Source organism: Trichosurus vulpecula, chromosome 3 (assembly GCF_011100635.1).
Source record: "Trichosurus vulpecula isolate mTriVul1 chromosome 3, mTriVul1.pri, whole genome shotgun sequence".
Classification (NCBI taxonomy): Eukaryota; Metazoa; Chordata; class Mammalia; order Diprotodontia; family Phalangeridae; genus Trichosurus; species Trichosurus vulpecula.
The window spans coordinates 363,202,356-363,222,678 of NC_050575.1; the positions used below are offsets into that span (position 1 = coordinate 363,202,356).

A 20,323-nucleotide genomic window follows, 5' to 3' on the forward strand; every position below is an offset into this window, starting at 1 on the left:
GTGGTCCCTCCATTTTTGCAAATAAATATATTTAAGCAAAACAAATGAACATGCTAGTCATGTAAATAAATGTAGCCCTCTTTGCGCTGCTGAGAAGTTGGGGATATGCTTCACCCTTAGTCCTCTGCATGATGGATCATAACATTGATCAGAGTTCTGAAGTTTTTCCAATTTATTTTTCTTGATGTTATTGTGATCATTATATAAATTGTTCTCTTGGCTCTGTTTACTTTTCTTTACAGGTCTTGAAAGCAAGAATCACCTGAATGAGAAAGTTCTCTTGTTGAGAAGAAGTCTCAGGGCATTCTGCATGTCCTGGTTCCTTAGACTATATATGAAGGGGTTGAGCATGGGAGTCACTGTGGTATGGAAGATGGCAGCTAACATGTCTAAATTGTCCAGATGGGTGGAGGAGGGGAGAAAATACACCCCCATAATGGTCCAATAGAAGATGGACACACTACAGAGGTTGGAACCACAGGTGGAAAAGGCTGTATACTTGCCTCCAGTGGATGGGATCCTCATAATGTCCAAAATAATGTGAATGTAGGACACTATGATTAGAGCAAATGGGGCACCAACCAAAAATCCTCCCACAATTACAATCTCCAGGTCATTAATGTAGGCATCAGTGCAGGAGAGCTTGAGCCGGGTTAAAAGGTTACAGGAGAAGTGGGAGATTACATTCTCTGCACAAAAAGACAAGTGGTTTACTAGAAGGCTATGTAACAACAAACAGTTGTTAGTGCTCATCCAGGATGCAGACACAGGTAGGATGCAGACTCTGCGGCTCATTACCATTGAGTAATGGAGTGGGAGGCAGATGGCTATGTATCAGTCATATGCCATCACACCTAAGAGGAAGTCATTCAGTCCAACAAACAAGGTGAAAAAGTACATTTGAGTGAGACACTTCATGTAGGAAATGGTGTGATCCTGGATGTAAATGTTCACTAACATCTTGGGGACTGTGGTAGAGATAAAACAGATGTCAGTGAAAGAGAGCTTGATGAGGAAAAAGCACAGGGGGCTATGGAGTTGAATGATGGAACACATAGCTAGAACGATATATAGATTCCCAGATACTGTGATCAAGTACATCCCCAGGAAGAGTGGAAAGAGGAGTTGTTGGTGCTCTGGCCTTTTGGAGAGCACCATTAGGAGGAACTCTGATATGCTGGTCAGGTTCCCTCTGTTCATCCTTGTAATAAAAATCATGGAAGAATAGAATGTCAGAGTTATGAGGAACCTTGTTTAACATCAAATCCAGTCCCTGCTTTTTTTTTAAAGATGAGGAAACTGAGGATCATACCAGGGTTCGTTCAAAGTTAACATAGCTAATGGTAGAGAAAAACCCTGAAATTAGCTCTTCAGAATAGCAATCCAGATCTCTTTTAACTATATTTGTCTTTGCGGCAAAATTAAAAGTTAAATAAGAACTCGAATCCATCAATGATCTATAAATGGAACTAGGTTTGGAGTCAGGAAGATTCATCTTTATGAGTTCAAATCTGGCCCCAGACACTTACTAGCTATGTGACCCTGGGTAAGTCACTTAATACTGTTTGCCTCATCTGTGAAATGAGCTGGAGAAGGAAATGGCAAACCACTCTAGTCTTTTTGCCAAGAAAACCCTGAAATGGGGTCATGGAGAGTTGGGTATGACTCAAATGACTGAACAACGACAAAGAAGTAGTCATTCTTTAACCTCTTGATTTTTGCTGATCTGCTCAGCCTACAAGACACTTTCATTTCATGTTTTGCCTCTTTTGTTCTCTGCATTTGCTCCAAGCTACCCTTCTTGACTTATCTCCCATAACTCCCCTTCACAAACTCTTAGCTCCAGTGAATGCTCACTAATTGAATACTTACTATAATTTTTAGCCTCTGAACTTTAAAAAATATTTATACTCCTTTCTTAGTAATCTTTCTCAATATAACCAGTTTCCTTAGTAATATTGTATATTTCGCTTAAAAATATTATCTGAAAATAGCTTCGCCAGACTGCTAAAAGGATCCATGACACACAAGAAGTTGAGCTCCTGGATTCAATTATTTGTAAGTTCTAATTCCTATGAATCCATGATTGCTAGCTAGGAGTGAAGATGGATAACTTTATCTCTCATTTACCTCTTCACACACCCTCTACTTCAAACAGATGCACCACTAGCTGTTCATTGAATACCATCTAATCTTTCTGATACTTGGCCCATCCTCCTACCTATGCCTAGAGTCTAGAAGATTTCTCCTATCTCCTGTCCTTCTGCATTTCTATCTGTTGAAATCCAAGCCAACCTTTGAGGCCTGGCTGAAATACTACCACTCCCAGAAAGCCTGCCTTAATTCTTTACAAGGGTTCCATGAATTTAAAAAAGTGATAGTTGTATTTCAATATAACTGGCTTCCTTTGTAATCCTCTCTATTTTATTTTGTGTGTTACAAGAGAAGGGGTCCATAGGCTTCATCAGTTTGCCAGTGGGGTCCATGATACAATAAAGTTTAAGAACCCCTGCCCTACAGAGTAACACAGCCTCTCCCTCCTTAGCATTTGTCACATTCTGTCTTATATTATTGTTACTTGTGTCCATATTTTATTGGCTGTAGGGCCTGTTAACTTCTTTGAGAGTAAGGAACAATTAAGGAAGAAGGAATACACCTTGTAGGGTCTAGAATGAAGCACTAACTGGACACTTAATAAATGTTTTTGAATGCAAGGAAAGGGCAAACTGACAACACATGTGGTAACAATTTGATTCAATAATATAATTGACTTTTCCAGATATTCTTTACCAAGTGCCTAATATGGTCATTTTATCCAGCTTCTCATCTGAGCTAACATTACTGTTATTCAAATCATGGGTCTCTATTTTATATGTAGCCTTTTTAGATCCTTGCCACATCCCAGGGAGTTTGGGATGTGATCAGCTGAGAGATGCTTGCCCACAGTAATCTCAAATTGGGATGAAAGAGAAGGAAAGACTTGGACATTTCTATGTCTGTGTCCTTTTAGGTCCGTGTCTGTCTCTGTTTATACCTGTTGCTGTCTTTTTGCATTTCTGTGTTCTTAAATGTGTCTTTGTCCTTGTGTGTGCATTGAGTTACCCCAGAATTGAGTCAGATTGAGTGTATCTCTATCTACATCTGAGGGAGATTTTCCTATCCCTGCTCCCTAGTCTCTTACCTGGTCAGTATGTTCTGATCTCATAAATTTACCAAACTCCCTGGTTCTGTTGCCTCCTTTTCTGTCTTCCACAGTAGATAAATCACAGTGAAGAGATGGTTTAGAATCCAGGGACCTTCTCCAGCAGAAGTGATGAGAATAGATAGGGGTTGGCTATGGGAGTCCTGGATATGATGTGAGTCATAGATGCTTGAGTTCTTCATGGAGCAGAGGAGATGGAGTCATTAATTTGTGGCCATAGGCAGGTTTGGATTGACCACTTCTGCTGCAAATACATCTCTCTTTTGGATAGGGGAACTGGCTGGAGAAGGAAGTAATACCTTTTAATTACCAGTCAGACTCAGAGATAGAAGGCATCTAGGAGGCCTCATGAATGAAGTACAAGAATATCTTACAGTTCAGTCTAGGAGCAGAAGGGTTCAGGGGAGCCAGTTGTTCTTAAACTATATGTCCCTCTAGGAAGTATCTCTTCCCTTCCTCCTTTCTGCCCATTAGATATTGCATCTTTCCTTGTTCCCTCTGGATAGATTTTAGGTAAAGACAGACTGGACCTCTGTGCTAGAGAAGTCCAGTACACAAGATTTCCTCATTCTGTTCTCGTGTCATGGGAAGTTTCTTGGCTGCTTGCATGAACTGTGTCCTCTGTGCTTCCATCTCCTTGACACAACCAAGAGAGCATGAGTTCCTGTGTAGGCAGGCCCTGGGGATCACATACAATCTAAGGCCATTTGTTCTAGATTAGGAGGAAGAAGAAGTGTTCATGGAGGGAAAGTGAGTCAACTATCAATCATCTTGGGGAAATAAATCTATATGACTTGGCTAGGGAACCCAGGCATCTTGGTTATTCAGTCCTGGTCTCATGGCTCTAGGGCTGTCAGCAGTGCAGAAAAGTGAAGCTTTTGCACCATTTTTACATTTCTTTGACATATTTATCAACATATCCTCCTTCCCCTCCCCACTTATTCTTCTTCACAAAAGCAATAATTAAAAAAAACCCAGATCTGTGACTTTATTGGTTTAGGGAAATTCCGATGGGGTAGAGATATACAATGATATGGTTCAGCAAATGGTGGTGTAAAAACAACAAAAATGAGAATTTTAAAAATCCCTAACCCGTGATTTAATTCATGTTAATAAATCCTGGGAGGAGCTAGCTGTTGCAGTGGATAGTGTAGTGGCTCTGGAGTCAGGAGGACCTGAGTTCAAATCTAACCTCAGATGCTTACTACCTGCATGACCCTATGCAATTCATTTAACCCTGATCCCTCAAAAAAGATTCTCATGCTTACTAAAGCAAATGGGCAGGTATTTTGCAACCAGTAGTCTTAGACAGTTGTTGGAAACATGAAAAGTTAAATAAATTTCCCAGGATTGCACAGCCAAAATATGTCAGTTGGCAGGTTTGAATAGGATAACGAGGGGAACTAGAGGATCCTGTCCACTCAAAGAGGATGAGATAGGCATGACCAATCAGCAGGTAGCAGTGAGATGGTGACCTAGAAGATCATAAATGTTGTGGAATTGGGGTAGAGAGCCTTGGCTATTTAGAAAATTTTGGCATTGGAGCATTGGAGGATTGACTTTTGGTACAGAGGAAAAGGGCATCCAGAATGGATTAGGTAGTTCTCAAGTATGCGTCAGAACACACTCAATAGCTTCATGAAATGAGACTGATCCCTTTCTTACATCTAGCTTTTCCAGACTCTTGTGGATAGTTTGGAGGGGATTCCATTGTATTTCAGTCCTAGTTAGAAGCATCCTATGTACAAAGAGGTTGTATCTAGGATAAATAGGAAATAATTAACAGCTGGAAAAGGTGTTAGGAATTAAGAGAAATTGGGAATGGATTGCTGTAGCAGGTGAGATTTTAGCTGAGACTTGCAGGAAGCCTAGAGGTAGAGATTAGAAGGGAGAGCATTCCATGTTCCATGACAGCCAGTGAAAATGCCTGAAGTTGAAAGGTGGGCTATCTTGTATGAAGAGTAGCAAGGAAGCCACTGTCACTGGATCAAATGGAACATGGTGAGGTGCAATGTATAAGAAGACTGGAAAGGTAGTAGGGGAAGTTTGCAGGGCTTTGAGAACCCAAAAGAGGAGCCACTAGAGTTTATTGATTAAGAGAGGTGATATGGTTAGATTTTTGATTTAGGAAGATAATTTTGACAGCTGAGTGGAGGATGGAGTAGAGTGGAGAGAAACCTGTGGCAGGATGACCAATCTTCAGACTGTTGGAACGGTCCAGACTTTAGGTGATGAAGGTCTGTAACAAGGTGGTGACAGTGTCAGAGGGTAGGAGGGGGTATTATAGAGAGAGATGTTATGAAGGTAAAATCAACATGCCTTATCATTAAACTGCCTATACCCTTTGACCCAGCAACAACACTACTAGGTTTGTTTCCAAAGATGATTACAAAAAAAGACAAAGAATCTATGTGTTCTAAAGTATTTACAGCAGCTCCTTTAGTGGTGGCAAAGAATTAGAAATTGAGAGGATGCCTATCAATTGGGGAATGCCTGAACAAGTTGTGGTGTATGAATGTAATGGAATATTATTGTGGTATAAGAAAGGACAAGCAGAAGGATTTAAAAAAAACCTTGGAAAGACTTCCATCCACTTATGCCGAGTGAAGTGAGCAGAACCAAGAGAACATTTTACACAGTAATAACAGCATTGCGAAATGACCAACTTTGATAGACTTTGCTCTTCTCCACAATAACAATGATCTAAGGCAATTCCAAAAGATTCATTGTGGAAAATGCTATCCACATCCAGAGAAAGAACTATGGAGTCTGAATGCAGATCAAAACATACTATTTTCTACTTTTTCTTTCTTGTGGTTTTCCCCTTTTGTTCTGATTCTTCTTTCACACCATGACTATTGTGGAAATATGTTTAATATGATTGTACATGTGTAGCTTATATTACATTGCTCGCCGTCTTGGGGAGAGGGGAGGAGAGGAAAGGAAGGAGAAAAAATTATGGGACTCCAAATCTTATAAAAGTGAATGTTGAAAACTATCTTCAAATGTAATTAGAAGAAACAAAATACTATTAAGTGGGAAGAAACAAGGAAACCTCCCAAAGTTTGTTGTACGATATGGAGATTTATGATTGTCCAGTTCTTCTGCTGATCTGTTTGACTGGATCCTCACAGGGGATCCTTTCTGGATGGGTGTCTCAGCTGAGCTTTCTCTTCATAGAAGTCATCTAGTCTCAGCTGAATGGGTCAGTCTGCTGCTGGGCTGGTTCAAGGAAGTCATTTGGCTGTTACATTGACTCCTGACCTGCTTGGTTACTTCTGGACTGGGTTAAGTAGACCACTCTGAATTAGGGAACTGCTGCCAGGCAGGGTTGGGCAAGCCACTGTCCTATAGGCAGCAGCTACTGGAATGGGCCAGAGAGGTTGCTGTGTCACTAGGCTCTTCTCAGTTTCTATTGCACAGGCTGATATATTGGACTCCTTGGGCTTATTCTTTGATGTGCAGCTACAGTATTTCAGCCACTGGTCTGATATTTATTAAAATTATTTTGAAAAGGGAGCCATAGATTTCATCAGAATGCCAAAGCAGCCCCTCACACGCAAAAATGTTTATAGCCCTTATTCTAGGACAAATTTCATTGTTTGGTATTAAAAGTCCACTGTAATCAGGCTTCTGCCTGTTTTTCCACAATGGGCATACTGCGCATTAGTCTTTGCAAACATTGCAAACAAACCAGTCTGCTTTGTGTTTCCCATACATGTCATTCTATCTTCCATCTTTATGCTTTTGTACTAGTTGTCCTCCATGCATTTGCATCACTGCTTTTACTAAGCAGTAAGATCATATATAATAATTCACTTACAGGGTGAAGAGCATAAGTTTTGTAAAAGATTGTCTTCTAACCTTAGAATGACTTTCTGTAAAGCTCAGCTCAGATGCCATCTTTTATTTGATATCTTTCCTGAATCTACCAGCTTCTAATGCTCACTGAAACCAATTTGTATTTACTTTGTATATATTTTATATTTATTTATATATGTATATTTTGCTTTCTGCAAGTAGGCTTCTTGAGGGGAGGGATAGTTTTATTTGTGTCTTTGTTGCCCCAGCTCCTTGTATAGGAGCTGCTATAGAATAAGTGCTTAATGAACATTGCTTGATGCTAATTGTTTGTTGAATTAAATTGAGTTATATGAATCTAAGGCATTTGAAAGATTGCTTTTGTGTGAATCAGTCTCTATAGAGGTAGCTTCATGTTCTGATTTCTCAGGGTATAGATAAAGGGGTTAAGCATGGGGGTGACCACAGTAAAGATAACTGAGGCCACTGTGTCCACAGCTGAGTATGAGGATGAGGGGCGCAGATAGAGCCCCATTATGTCCCCATAGAAGAGGGAAACCACAGTAAGGTGGGAACCACATGTGGACAGGGCTTTCTGTATTCCTTGGGTAGATGGGAACTTCATCACATTGGAGAATATGAAGACATAAGAAATTACAATGCATGTGAATGGGGTAATAAATATCGCTCCACCCACAGTGAACACCATCAAATCACTGATGAAGGTGTCTGAACAGGAGAGCTTTCGAACTGGGTAGGGATCACAGAAGAAGTGGGGAATGGTGTTGTCAGCACAGAAAGACAATTCAGCTGTTAGCAGGGTGTGTAAGAGGGCATGTAGATTAGTGGTGACCCAGGATATGGCCACCAGAAGGATGCAAAGACCAGGGCGCATCACTGTGGTATAATGAAGTGGACGGCAAATGGCCATGTACCGGTCATAAGCCATTACCACCAGAAGAAACCCATCCATGTTTGCAAAGGTCATAAAGAAATACATCTGCATCCTTCACTCCACATAAGAGATAGAGTTGCTTCTCATCATGTGGTTTACCAACATCCTGGGGACTGTAACTGAAGAAAAGTAAAGGTCAACAAAAGAGAGGTTGGCCAGGAAGAAGTACATGGGTGTGTGGAGTCGGGTGTCCAAACCAATGGCCAGTATGATGAGCAGGTTCCCAATCACAGTGATAAGATAAACACACAGGAATAGCCAGAAGAGAAGTCGCTGCCTCTCTGGCTGACTGGAGAGCCCCAGGAGAAGGAATTCAGAGATAATGGTTTGGTTTTCTCTGTCCATATCTGCTAGAGGAAAAATATAGCTCAATCAACAAAAGATAATAGAGTTTTAATAGTTACTCTCATTTTGTTTTTAGAAAGTAGTTGTCTTGCATTCCCTCAAATCCAAGGTGTTTCTTCATTTGGCATTATTTTAATTGCAAAATTAGTCTAACATTTTAAACTAATGATCAAATACTCATGTCAGGGAGTTGAGGATTTGGTCGTGTATACATTTCTGATATAAAGGCAGTGAATAAAGACATAATGTCAGTTGTCCTGCATGGAGAAACAAATGAGTTCTCTTAGCAATTGGTGTTGTGAACAGTCTTTACAATGTTCATAAAGGACATATATCTGTGACATTCTTGTGATGAGTTGAACATATAAATTTGTGTCCCTCTCACCCTCATTCACACTTCTAAACTCCACCTCCACAGTCTTAAGAACTGTTCTTGAAACTTACACAAGCTATTGCTGTTAGTGAGAGGCTGCCCTGGAGTCAGGAAGCCCTAGATTTACTTAAATCCAATCTCTCAAACATACTAGGTGTGTGACCATAGGTATTTAACCTTTTATTATATTCTCTGGTAGTTCTACAAGACCATAATTGTCATCTCCCAACATTTTTCATTTTATTTTAAATTATATTATATATGTTTCAATTAACAATTTTTCTTTTTCTTCCACTCTACTAAAACCATTGAAAAAAAGAGACAGAAAACTCTTGGAAGAAACGTACAATCAAGCAAAACATATTCTCATGTGGCCATGTCCAAAAAACATGTCTCATTTTGCACCCTGAACCTATCACCCTTTTGTCAGGAGATGGCCAACATGATGATTTGCCAGTCCTCTGGAATCATGGTTAGTCAATGTCTGAGAACATAAGTTATGGGAGTGAAAAACTAAGTGCAATCTGCACTGGTAGAGAAATTTTCCACTCTGGGAATTTCATGAAATGATGAAATCACAGGCACAGATTGAAAGAAGAGATGATAGATAAACAGATATGTAGGTAGGTAGACATAGCTAAATATAAACAGATAAACTTTATTGGTTGTATTTGCTTCAGTTCCCTGGATCCAATCTACAAGTTAGGTCTTTAATTGAGATTCAGTTCACAACTATTGATTTTTTACTGCTGCCTTTTTAATTTTAACAACATAACTATTAAAAAAGCCAAAATACCAACTTGATAAATTATTTCATAGAGTTTTTAAAAAGTTCATATACTAAATAAAATTTGATGCTTCTTTTTTCAAATTAAGCAATTAGTGTGGTAGATGAACTGTGAGGCATACAGGGAGGATCATCATATTTGGAATCTGAAGACTTGGATTTTAGTCTTTAATTTAACAAACATTACAGCTTGTTAATTGTGTGACCTTGACCAATCTCTTAGTCTCCATGAACCTTGGTTTGTAACATGTGTTATTCATAATACTTGTATTATCTAGCTAATAGTGTTATTTTGAACAAATCACCTTAAAATGCTTTTAAAACATGAACCTTAGGTTTTTATCAGCTACAACTGTATGATATAGTAAAAAAGCTAGATTTTTGAACTTGGTGAGCTAGGTTCAAGTCTTTACCATCTAATATTTTTGTTTCCTCAATCAAAGCAGTCAACCTCTCTGTGCCTCTGTTCCTTATTTTTAAACTGAAGGAGTTGTACTAGATGACCTCTATGGTCCCATCCAGTTCTTAAGCTATGATCTAAGATCTAAATCTTAGGATCTTATGACCTAACTTTAGTTTCCCTTCAATATCTTTAGATGTGAATACTATTTACTAACTCACCAAAATCTCCTTTTGAGACTGCTACATTGCTCTGAGACTTCAAGATGTATTTTGTACCCAGTCTTATGGTGATTCTACATCAAAGTTTCCTTGCAGATTTTCACAGTTGCGGGCTTCAGGTGATTCGCTTTGAAGATTTCTTTCTGTAACTGTTTTATTTCCCAGTCTGTCAGTCTTCACAAGATTCAGGTCCTTCAGAATGACATGCCTTCCATAATACAGTAGAGAAAAAGGAAAGAGAAACATACGTAGCCTACTTCTCTGTGGAGGACAAAAATGGCCTTGATATTTTCCCATCAGAATAAACTCAATTTCCCCTGCTGAGGTTAAATGTAGAGAATTTTAAGGCTACAGATTCATAGAGCATCAGAGCAAGTGGGCCTTTAGAGTTCAAGAGTTCCTTGGGTAGACCAAAGAAAATATGCTATAGGAATCCAAAAAAGGAAAAGCTCAGTGTAGCTTGGATTGATCAGAGAGAATGGGGACTTTGGCTGGGCCTTGATATGCAGGTCGTATTTAGTTACCAGAGGAGGGACAAAACAGTTTGGACAGAGGGAAATAGGCTGCACCAAGCTTTGTAAGTGGAAAAACACCAAGTAGTGAGGAAGGGAAAATGAGAACAGCTTAGCTGGAATGGAGGGTGCACATTAGAGGAAAAATGAATAATATAGCAAAAAAAGTACAGTGGGGTCTATTGATATGAATTTCAATTCACAGGTAGAAAAATCTAGACTTTCATTAAAATAGAAATGGGAAATTTCTCTTATTTCTCTCTAGCTCTAGAATGAGACATTTCTTTTTTATTGTAATGGGCAGATCATTGAATTTGGATCTAGAATACCTGGTTTTGATACCAGCTCTAACTACCTATATTACCTTAGGCTAGTCAAGCTGTTCTCTTTTGGTCTTCAGTTTCTTTAAAAATGAGAGTTTAGGCTAGATGATGTTTAAAGTTCTCCCAGCTGTGAGTTCTAGGATTCTCTCTCATGGACCACAGTCTTGCCTAGTTTTTACCAAATAGTAACTGAGCCACTGCCCCAGTCATGATTCTTCTATTCTCTTCTGTAAATTGTGTCTAGTGTTTGGTGGGGGTAAGTGGCAGGTCAGGATTCCCTGAGATTTAATTTCTTACTGATTTTGATCTGGACTAGAAAAGGGAGGTGTATGTGTGTGTGTGTGTGTGTCTGTTCGTAGTTATGCTTATTATCTATGTCTGACTGAACATGAGTTGTATGTGTATATATGTGTTTGAAGGCAATGCTCTGGCTGCTGTTATGTAGGCTTTACCTGAATGGTTTGTAAAGATCTCATGTATTGTCATTTAAAGCACTGGCTCTGTTACAACTACTTCTTTCCTCCATGTAATGGGAAATTCAAAGCTACCCACCAGTTGAGTTCTTAGAGAAATTGCAAATTCTCCCTGGAGTAGATGACATAGGAAGAGAGGCTCTTGGTCCTTGGACGAGATAGGGTGGACCTAGTTCTTGTGTCCCAATGGGATTCTATGTTGTGCTGGTGGTGGGAACATTTCCCAATTTCATAAACCTCTGAGATTTCATGTCCATAGCACTTCATTAATGATAAAGGAGGAATAATGTCCCCGCTCTATTCATCTCTCCTATGGTTTTCATGTTAATACATGGAACTGACTAGAATTCTAGGTCTAACCTGGCCACTCACTATCACTTTGTCAAGTCATTGTCCCTCTTAGAGCCTGAGATTTTTTTTTTAAAAGAGGAGATTGGATTAGATGATCTCCAGGGTCCCTTCTTAATTTAGAATTATATTTCCATTTTCTTCTATTATTATATGAATCTTGGATTTGGAAGGGACCTTATAGGTCATCTAGCCTGCCTTCCCTTTATCATTACAAGATGTGTTACTTCTGTCAAAAAGATCCCTGACATGTAGTCAGTCTCTTTTTGGATGTAGTTAGTGACAGGGTACTCACTGCTTCACAAAGCAGTGCATTCCATTTTCAAATACCTCAAATTGTTGGGAACTTCTTTCTTAAATTGACAATAATCACTTTCTATGAATTCCATTTTGGTCACACAGAATGTGGACATTTCTTATGTTTCCACAAAGTTTTAATTGTAGAAGCTAAAAAAGGGGTGTTCCTTCAATTAATCCTAATATGGTATGGTTTGAAGCCCCCAGCCATCCACATTACTCTCTTGTTGTCAGTAACCTTAGAGCATGCTTTCCAGAAGTAGTACTATATTTCAGATGTGAACCTTGGCCAATATGACCAAATAGCTCGACCAATGCAAAGTAGGCATCTGAAACTCAATATGTTCTAAACAGAACTCAATTTCTTTGCAATCAAAACCTCCCATCTTTTGAACTTCCTTTTGAGGGCACCACCCAGGGCTTCAAACTCTACATCACCCTCAAGTTTTCATTCTCTTTAATCCTAGCATGTTGTCTAAAGTGAAGAGGAGAAGGCAGGAGTATCAGACTACAGACTCAAAATTCCAAAGACTTTGGTGTCATGTTCTCCCTTGGGCATAGCTGACACATGGTAGTAATTAGGCAAATACTTGGACAAAAGTAATTGTTGGGTGAGGTAAGAGAAAGCAAGACTTGAGACAAGAGGGGAGTGGACAGAATTCATTTTGAGCTACTCCTCTCAAGTGGCTATGTGTTGTCAGAGAACTAGTATCAGTTAAGTAGTCTCATTTGGAAGTCTCCAGTTGCTCAGGTTGAGGAATCCACAAACCAGGAACTATAAGAGAATTGACACTTTATCGAACCTCAAGCTATTTCCCAGAAACTTAGGATTCTATTCTGAATATGTTAGTGCCCTATGCCAACACAGCACTGGTGTCCTATGTGTTAGTCTCTGTTTTTTTCTGGTTAACTCAGCCACCTCTACAAAATTAAAAATATAAACATTGTCACTCCCCAAAGAATGACTCTAAGCATCAGGCTATTACTTGGTTAGGCAATGTTGGAGCAAGACCTCTACCAATTCTGGAGCACACACATTGTACATTACCACTTATATTCTCACTTTAGGCCTTTAGCCCTGTAAGTACCCTAGGTTCTAGAGTTAGGCCCATTACTTCTATGGATAAAATTTATTCTTTCTACTGATTTTTTTTTACTATTTTTATTCTGACACTTTTTTCTACTGATTCATCTGTTAGCAGGATTTAGAGGGAAGTTGGACAATTTAGCTGGACACCAAGGTGAAGCTGTTATAACAAATATGGTAGAGTAGATATGGAGTGAGGAAGATAATTCTTATCATCAGGCTACTAGATTTATCACCTAAGTGATGCTAAATCTGATGGCCACCTCACTGATTCCTAGGTCTGAACATCTAGTTCGCATGATGACGTACTGGTCAAAATCATGTTGAAAGTACAGTTTCCGAAATATTTTTGGATATGTGGTTCAATACAGACTCACATGGTTCACCAAGAGACTGCCATCACAGGTCCAGGGCACTGACCATTGAGCATCACCAGGAAGGATGGACAAACATGAGTTTAAGACTATACACACACACATACACACACACATTTATAGCTAGTTCCGCAGTGTGTTAAATGAACCCTCTGCCTCCTATGTCCACTGAAAAGCCCACGGTATTTTTTTTAACAAATTGCTGAATGGTACTGTAAAGGTAGAGAATCCAGGGAGAAAGTGACTTTATTATGTCCACAAAGCAGAGGGACAATTATAGATCCTTTGTGGAGTTGGGGGTCCCTTCTGTGTGGTATGACCTTTATCTTACATGGACTTGTGCCAACTTACTATATGCTCCATGAATCACATTCTGTTATTATTTTCTCTAATTTTACCAACCCAAATTAACAAATTGGTGCTGGTGTAAGTACTCTAAGGTGGCATGTACCCGTTTCCTATGTTGTAGAGGGTTCTGGCAATATGAAGACATTGTCAAGATCACCTACTACCCCTTAATACAATAGGTCTTGGAGGAGGTTTTGCAAATCTCTGACAAATGTCTGTGGTGTCTTACAACCCAAACGGTATTGATTCATTCAATAGTACTCATTCAAGTTTCGTCATGCTCAGAAAGTTTACTTCAAATCATTGGCATTTTGAACCAGAGCCAAGCTCCATGCCCCACAGATATTCAATTTGGCAAATATTACTGGCCCTGTCAAGTACTCCATCAGACTGGGTATCAAGTGCAGGAGATCATGGTTTCAGAGGGTGATTGTATATAGGGACTTGACAGAGATTCTGGTCTCTACTTTTTGACAAATAGCCTTGGGGTTCCAATCCATCAATCAATAAGCATTTATTGAATACCTTCTATGTGCCAGGAACTGTGCTAGGCACTGTGGATACAAGCAAAAATGAAGCTGTCCCTGCTGTCAAGGATCTTACATTCGAGCAGTGGAAACAACATATCAGCGACTTGTAAAAAGGGAAGTAAAAGAAATTGGGGGAGGGGCATTAGTAGTTAGGTCTCATGTAGAAGGTGACATTAGAAGTGATCTTTGGTGAGGATGAAGGATTCTACAAAGTGCGGTGGAGGAGGGAGTACATTCCCGGCATGAGGGTATGGGGACAGCTGGTACAAAGGCACAGAGAGAGATGGGAGATGGGATTCCACAGTGAGGAAAAGCAAGGAGATCAGTTAGATTGAATTATTGCATTAAGAGCAAGGGAGAAAAATGTAACAAACCTGGAGAGGGTGAAGCCAGATTGCTAAGGGCTTTCATGACTAAATAGGAATTTGTTTGTTTTTCTAGGTGCAATAGGGATCCACTGAAGGTTTTGTGAGTAGGAGAGTAACATGGTTAGAATCTTTGCTTTTGGATAATACCTTTGGTAGCAGTGTGGCAGATGGTTTGGAGAAAGTAGAGACTTGAGGCAGGGGGAACATTTAGGAGGCTGTTACAAAAATCCCAAAACAGTCCTCCAGCAGGGAAAAAGGTGTGCCAGATAGACTTCTCTGTTCAGTTTTTCTCCAACATCTTCCATAGGAACACCATCTCTGGCCTGGTCAATGAAGAGATCTAGACTGGAATTCTTGGAACAAGGCTGTACAATTGAATAACTTAATGGGGGCCATATCTGCTATATTTGGGGGGCATTCTCTGCTATGTCTCCTTTTTTATAGAACTCTAAATTAAAGTGCCCTGGTGTAGGAAGTGGATAGCACCCATGGCAAGATATGAGATACAGTTGTGGTAAGCCATGTGTTTTTCAGTATGAGAATTGTGCAAACTAATGTTCTATGAGCACTGTGTATTGATGGGACTGGGCTTTCTGGAAAACCAGTCTCTAGCACTACCAGGAAAGAGGGAAGGAAAGTTCATGTTTATGTTCACAATATTTCTTCCCTCCTATAGGGACTTGGTCTTTTCAATCAAGGACCTGCATTGAACTACCAGTGAGATGTCTCTGGGTTTGCAGCAAATTTGGCAAATACCATTGTAACTAGCATAACCAGATCCAACAATAATTGAGAACATGAAAATTTGACCTTAAGGGTCTAAAGGCAGTGAGAATCAGTATGGAGAGTGAGAGTCAGTATCCAAACAGAATTTTTAAAAAGACAAAATGTCCATCTCTTGAAAGCAGAGTGATTTCTTGTTGTACTTCAATTCTAGTCCCAAGTAGGATGGGTGGTCCAGATGTTAGCCTAACCATTTCTCATTTCCAATGTAATGTAAGCTCCATGGGGCAGGGACTTTGTAATTTTTGTCTTTTTATGCTCTGAGACTAGTTATTCCAAGCCCTCCAAATCTTACCCAGGTGATGTCTGTCGATTCATACATTGCCACCCCAAACCCTGACTCTGCTGCCTCCACTTTTTTCCTGTAATCAAAAGACATGAATGTTGAAGGTGATCAGAAGTGCTGAGTCTTTTTGCTACTAGCACCAAAATGGTTTACAAATTTCCTTCTATCTTGTACTGAATCAATGATAATTATTGTCCTCATAGACACCCCCACTATGCTATTTGTACCTCATAATGTCAGAAGAAACATTTGAGCACAGATACACTGAGAAGCAGAAGCTAGAAGTTGTAGATCAAGCTGAAAGAATATCAATGCATTTATGGCGGTTGCCTTCACATTGAGTACTTTTAATGTTAGCCACACAGTACCCTTTCCTCCTGTTTTATGATATTCCCTTCCTATGGTTTATTTTTACTTTAAAACCTTTTAAGAAATATGACCCCCATATTTCAACAGCAAGCTCAGTATTTATTCAATTTGTCTCTTTGTAAAAATATAGACAATTCTCTGCAGAGTCAATCTCCAAGAGAACTGAACTTCCATCTTCTCCCCGTTGGAAACTTGCCAAGAGAAGCAGAAGGAGAGAATGGAAAAATTTACCACATCCCCTCAGTAGCCCAATTAAAACCCCAGAGTCTTGAATGGCAGTTCAAGAGCTCAATTTCTGAATGGGGTGAATCATTCAGTAGAATAATTAGCTTACTCTTTAAAGGAATGATGAAAGTTGTCTTTAGAGCTGTCTTTGAACCTTGCATTGATGAGAAGAGCCAAGTCTATCAAAGTTAGTCCTTACAGATACCATGTGTCTGTAATTCTGTATAATGATCTCCTGGTTCTGCTCCTCTCACTCAACATCAATTCATGGAAGTCTTTCCAGGTTATAATGAAGTGTGTCTGCTCCCCATTTCTTATAGCACAGTAGTATTCCATTACATTTATATACCAAAAAACTCATGATGGAAAAAGCTATGTACATCCAGAGAAAGAATTATGGAGTCTGAATGCAGATTGAGGCAAACTATTTGGTCTCTTTTTTCCTTCTTTTTTAGTTTCATTTCTTCTTTCTCAGGATTCATTCCTTTGGTTATAATTCTTCTTTGCAACTGGACTATTATGTAAGTAAGTTCAACATGAAGGTGTATGTAGAACCTGTATCAGATTACATGTTGTCTTGGGGTGAAGGGGGAGGAGAAGGAGGGAGAGCAAATTTGGAACTCAAAAACTTGTGGAACTGAGTGTTGTAAACCAAATATAACAAATAAATTCATTAAGAAAAAATAAAAGCAATAAAATTGAAGTAGGAAAAAAGTTGTCTTTAGCACCATGGACAGGGCCTGGCGATTTAAACTCAGTCATATAGAAAGAGTGGAGGTAGTATGCTTTGTTCCTCTCTACCCTGCATCCATAATAATATGGCAAGGAATAGAGGCAAGGACAAAACTGCTTTACTTGTATTGTCTAAGGATAGGGGACAGCTATACCATCTGCCAGGCTTAAAGTCTTGTCAAAATTTGTCAGAGACCATTATTCCACAACATGTACTCCACTAGTCTAGTTCTATGATGTTCCCCCTCCACTTTCTTTCCCACTGCAATTGAAAGAGTGCTAGATATGCTTCTGAATCCTGGTAGAAGACAGGATTAGAAATATTCTGCTGCATACTAACTGTGTGAACTTGGACAAACCATTTAACCATTATGGACCCCAGTCTTCCTATTTTTAAAGTTAAAGGGTATGATGTTTAGATGACATATGAGGTCCTTCTAAGACCTATGAGTTTACACCTACCCAGGAGCTCTTCCTTCTGAGCCCAAAGTGGATGTGGAATAAAGTGTTATGAAACAGTGCCTATAGGTAACTTTCTGAGTGACACAAGTGATCTAACCTGGCTTGTTTGGTTTGAATGACTCTGATCTGAGCTCCTTGTCAAAATAATTTCTAGTCACACTCTGATTATGTAAAATTGGTGACCACAATGGTAGTGAATATAAAAGGAAAATTATTATGGTGTTGATTAGATGAAATTGATGGGAAATCTCTATTTAAGGATGTAGGTCTAGGTAACCCATCTCTTTATTTCTCACCAGATTGCAATCTGTACTCCTCCAACATGCTTTAGAAAACTCTTTATAAATTAAAAATTTTTTTTCTGTTATATTTGAGCTCCAAGATGTTTCTCTCCCTCCCAGCCCTTCACTGTAGAAGGCCAACATTTGACATAGATATATATGTGAAACTATACAGTACATGACCCCATTTGTCAATTTTTTTCTCTGGGGGTGGATAGTATATCTTTCTTCATAGATTATTTGTAGTTGATATGAATATTCATATTACTCACAATAGCTTAGTCCTTCACATTTGCTTTTCCAACAATATTGCTGTTACTGTATACAACGTTCTCTTGGTTCTGTTCATTTCACTCCATTATTTCATGCAAGTGTTTTCATGTTTTCCTAAAATCAACCTGCTCATCATTTCTTACAGCACACTAGTATTCCATCACAATCACATACCAGAACTTCTTTAGCCATTCCCCAATTGATGGGTATCCTCTCAATTTCCAGTTCTTTGCCACCACAGAGAGAGCTGCTATAAATATTTTAGAACTGATAGGTTCTTTTCCTTTTTCCCTGGTCACCTTGGGGAATAAACCTAATAATGGTATTTTTTGATCAAAGAGTATATTCATCATTTTATAATTCTTTGGACATAATTCTAGATTCCTTTTCAAAATGGTTCAATCAATTCACAGTTCTACAAATAGTATATTAATGTCCCAATTATTCCACATCCCCTGCAACATTTCTCATTTTCCCCTTCTATCATTTTAGCTCATCTGATAGGTGTGAGATAGTATCTCAAAGTTGTTTTAATTTGCATTTCTCTAATCATTAATGATTTAGAGCATTTTCATATGGTATATGTATGTGGTTGCACATATATGTGTATGTATATGTATATACATATGTATCTATTAATAAACTTTGATTTCTTCATTGAAAATCTGCTTGTTTACATCCTTCAACCATTTATCATTTGGAGAATCACTCATCTTTTAAATTGGACAAAGTTCTCTATATATTTGAGTATGAGGGCTTTATTCAAGAAAGTGTCTATGTAATTTCCCTCCCACTATCTGCTTTTTTCCTAATCTTGGTTGCATTGGTTTTATTTGTACAAAATCATTTTAGTTTTATGCAATTACAGTTATACATTTTATATCTTAAAGCATTGTCTAGCTCTTGTGTATTCACAAATTTTCCTATCTGTAAATCTGATAAGTGATATTTTCTATGTTCTTCTAATTTACTAATGATATCTACATTTATGTCTAGATCATGTATCCATTTTGACCTTATCTTGGTGAATGGTACAAGATATACCTAATTTCTGCAAGAATACTTTCTAGTTTTCTTGACAAAATTTTTACCAAACAATAAATTCTTATCCTGAAAGCTTTAATCTTTTCATTAATTAAACACAAATTTATCATAATCGTAACTGTGTATTGCACATCTCCTTTATTCTACTGATCCATCATTCTATTTCTTATCTAGCACCAGAAAATTTTGATAATTACTACCTTATGATATAGTTTAAGATCTGATACTTCTAGACTACCTTCCTTTACTTTAAAAAAATTCCCTTGATATTCTTGACCTTTTCTTCTTTCAAATGAATTTTGTCATTTTTTTCTAGCTCAATAAAATAAAAAGAATTTTGTTTGGCAATTTAATTGGGATGACACTAAATAAGTAGATTAATTTAGGTAGAATAGTCATTTCTATCAAGTTGGCTCAGCCCAGCCATGAACAACGAATGTTTCTTCAATTATTTAAATGTGACTTTATTTGTATAAAAAGTGCTTTATAATTATGTTCATATAGTTCCTGAATTTGTCTTGGCAGGTACACTCCCAGGTATTTTACATTGTTTACAATTATTTTAAAAGAACTATCTCTTCTTGCAGAACTTTGAAGGTGATATATAGAAATGGTGATGATTTATGTGGGCTTATTTTATATCCTCTTTTGCTAACATTATTAATTGCTTCAACTAGCTTTTTAGTTATATCTCTAGGATTTTGCAAGTATATGATTTGCAAAAGAGATAGTTTTATTACCTTATTGCCTCTTCTCACTCCTTCGATTTCTTTTTCTTATTGCTATTGCTAGCATTTCTACTACAATATTGAATGATATTGATGATAATAGGCATCCTCCTTTCACTCCTGATGTTATTGTGAAAGTGTCTAGCCCAAATTGTCTACCTATTGTGGTTCTGTCTAGTTAAGATAGATAGTTAGGTATTGTTGTATTGAATACAGGAACACACCTGTTCATGGGAAAGGGTTTCTGTGGGACAGTGCCATGCCTGTTATTCTAGTGAGCAGGGATAATATAGGACATTGGTGGGGAGGGTGGCTGAGTGGCTACGTACAGTGGGGAATGAAGGTACAGTATTGCGGCTTGGGGGGACAACTCTATTAGGACTCCATCAGTACCAC

The 20,323-nt window shown here is 38.5% G+C and overlaps 2 pseudogenes; one reads left to right on the forward strand and one right to left on the reverse strand.

Moving 5' to 3' along the window:
- Positions 1-20,323, forward strand: part of LOC118841651 — a 1,013,973-nt pseudogene that overhangs the window by 185,329 nt on the left and 808,321 nt on the right.
- On the reverse strand, positions 7,362-8,303 carry LOC118841309 (annotated as a pseudogene).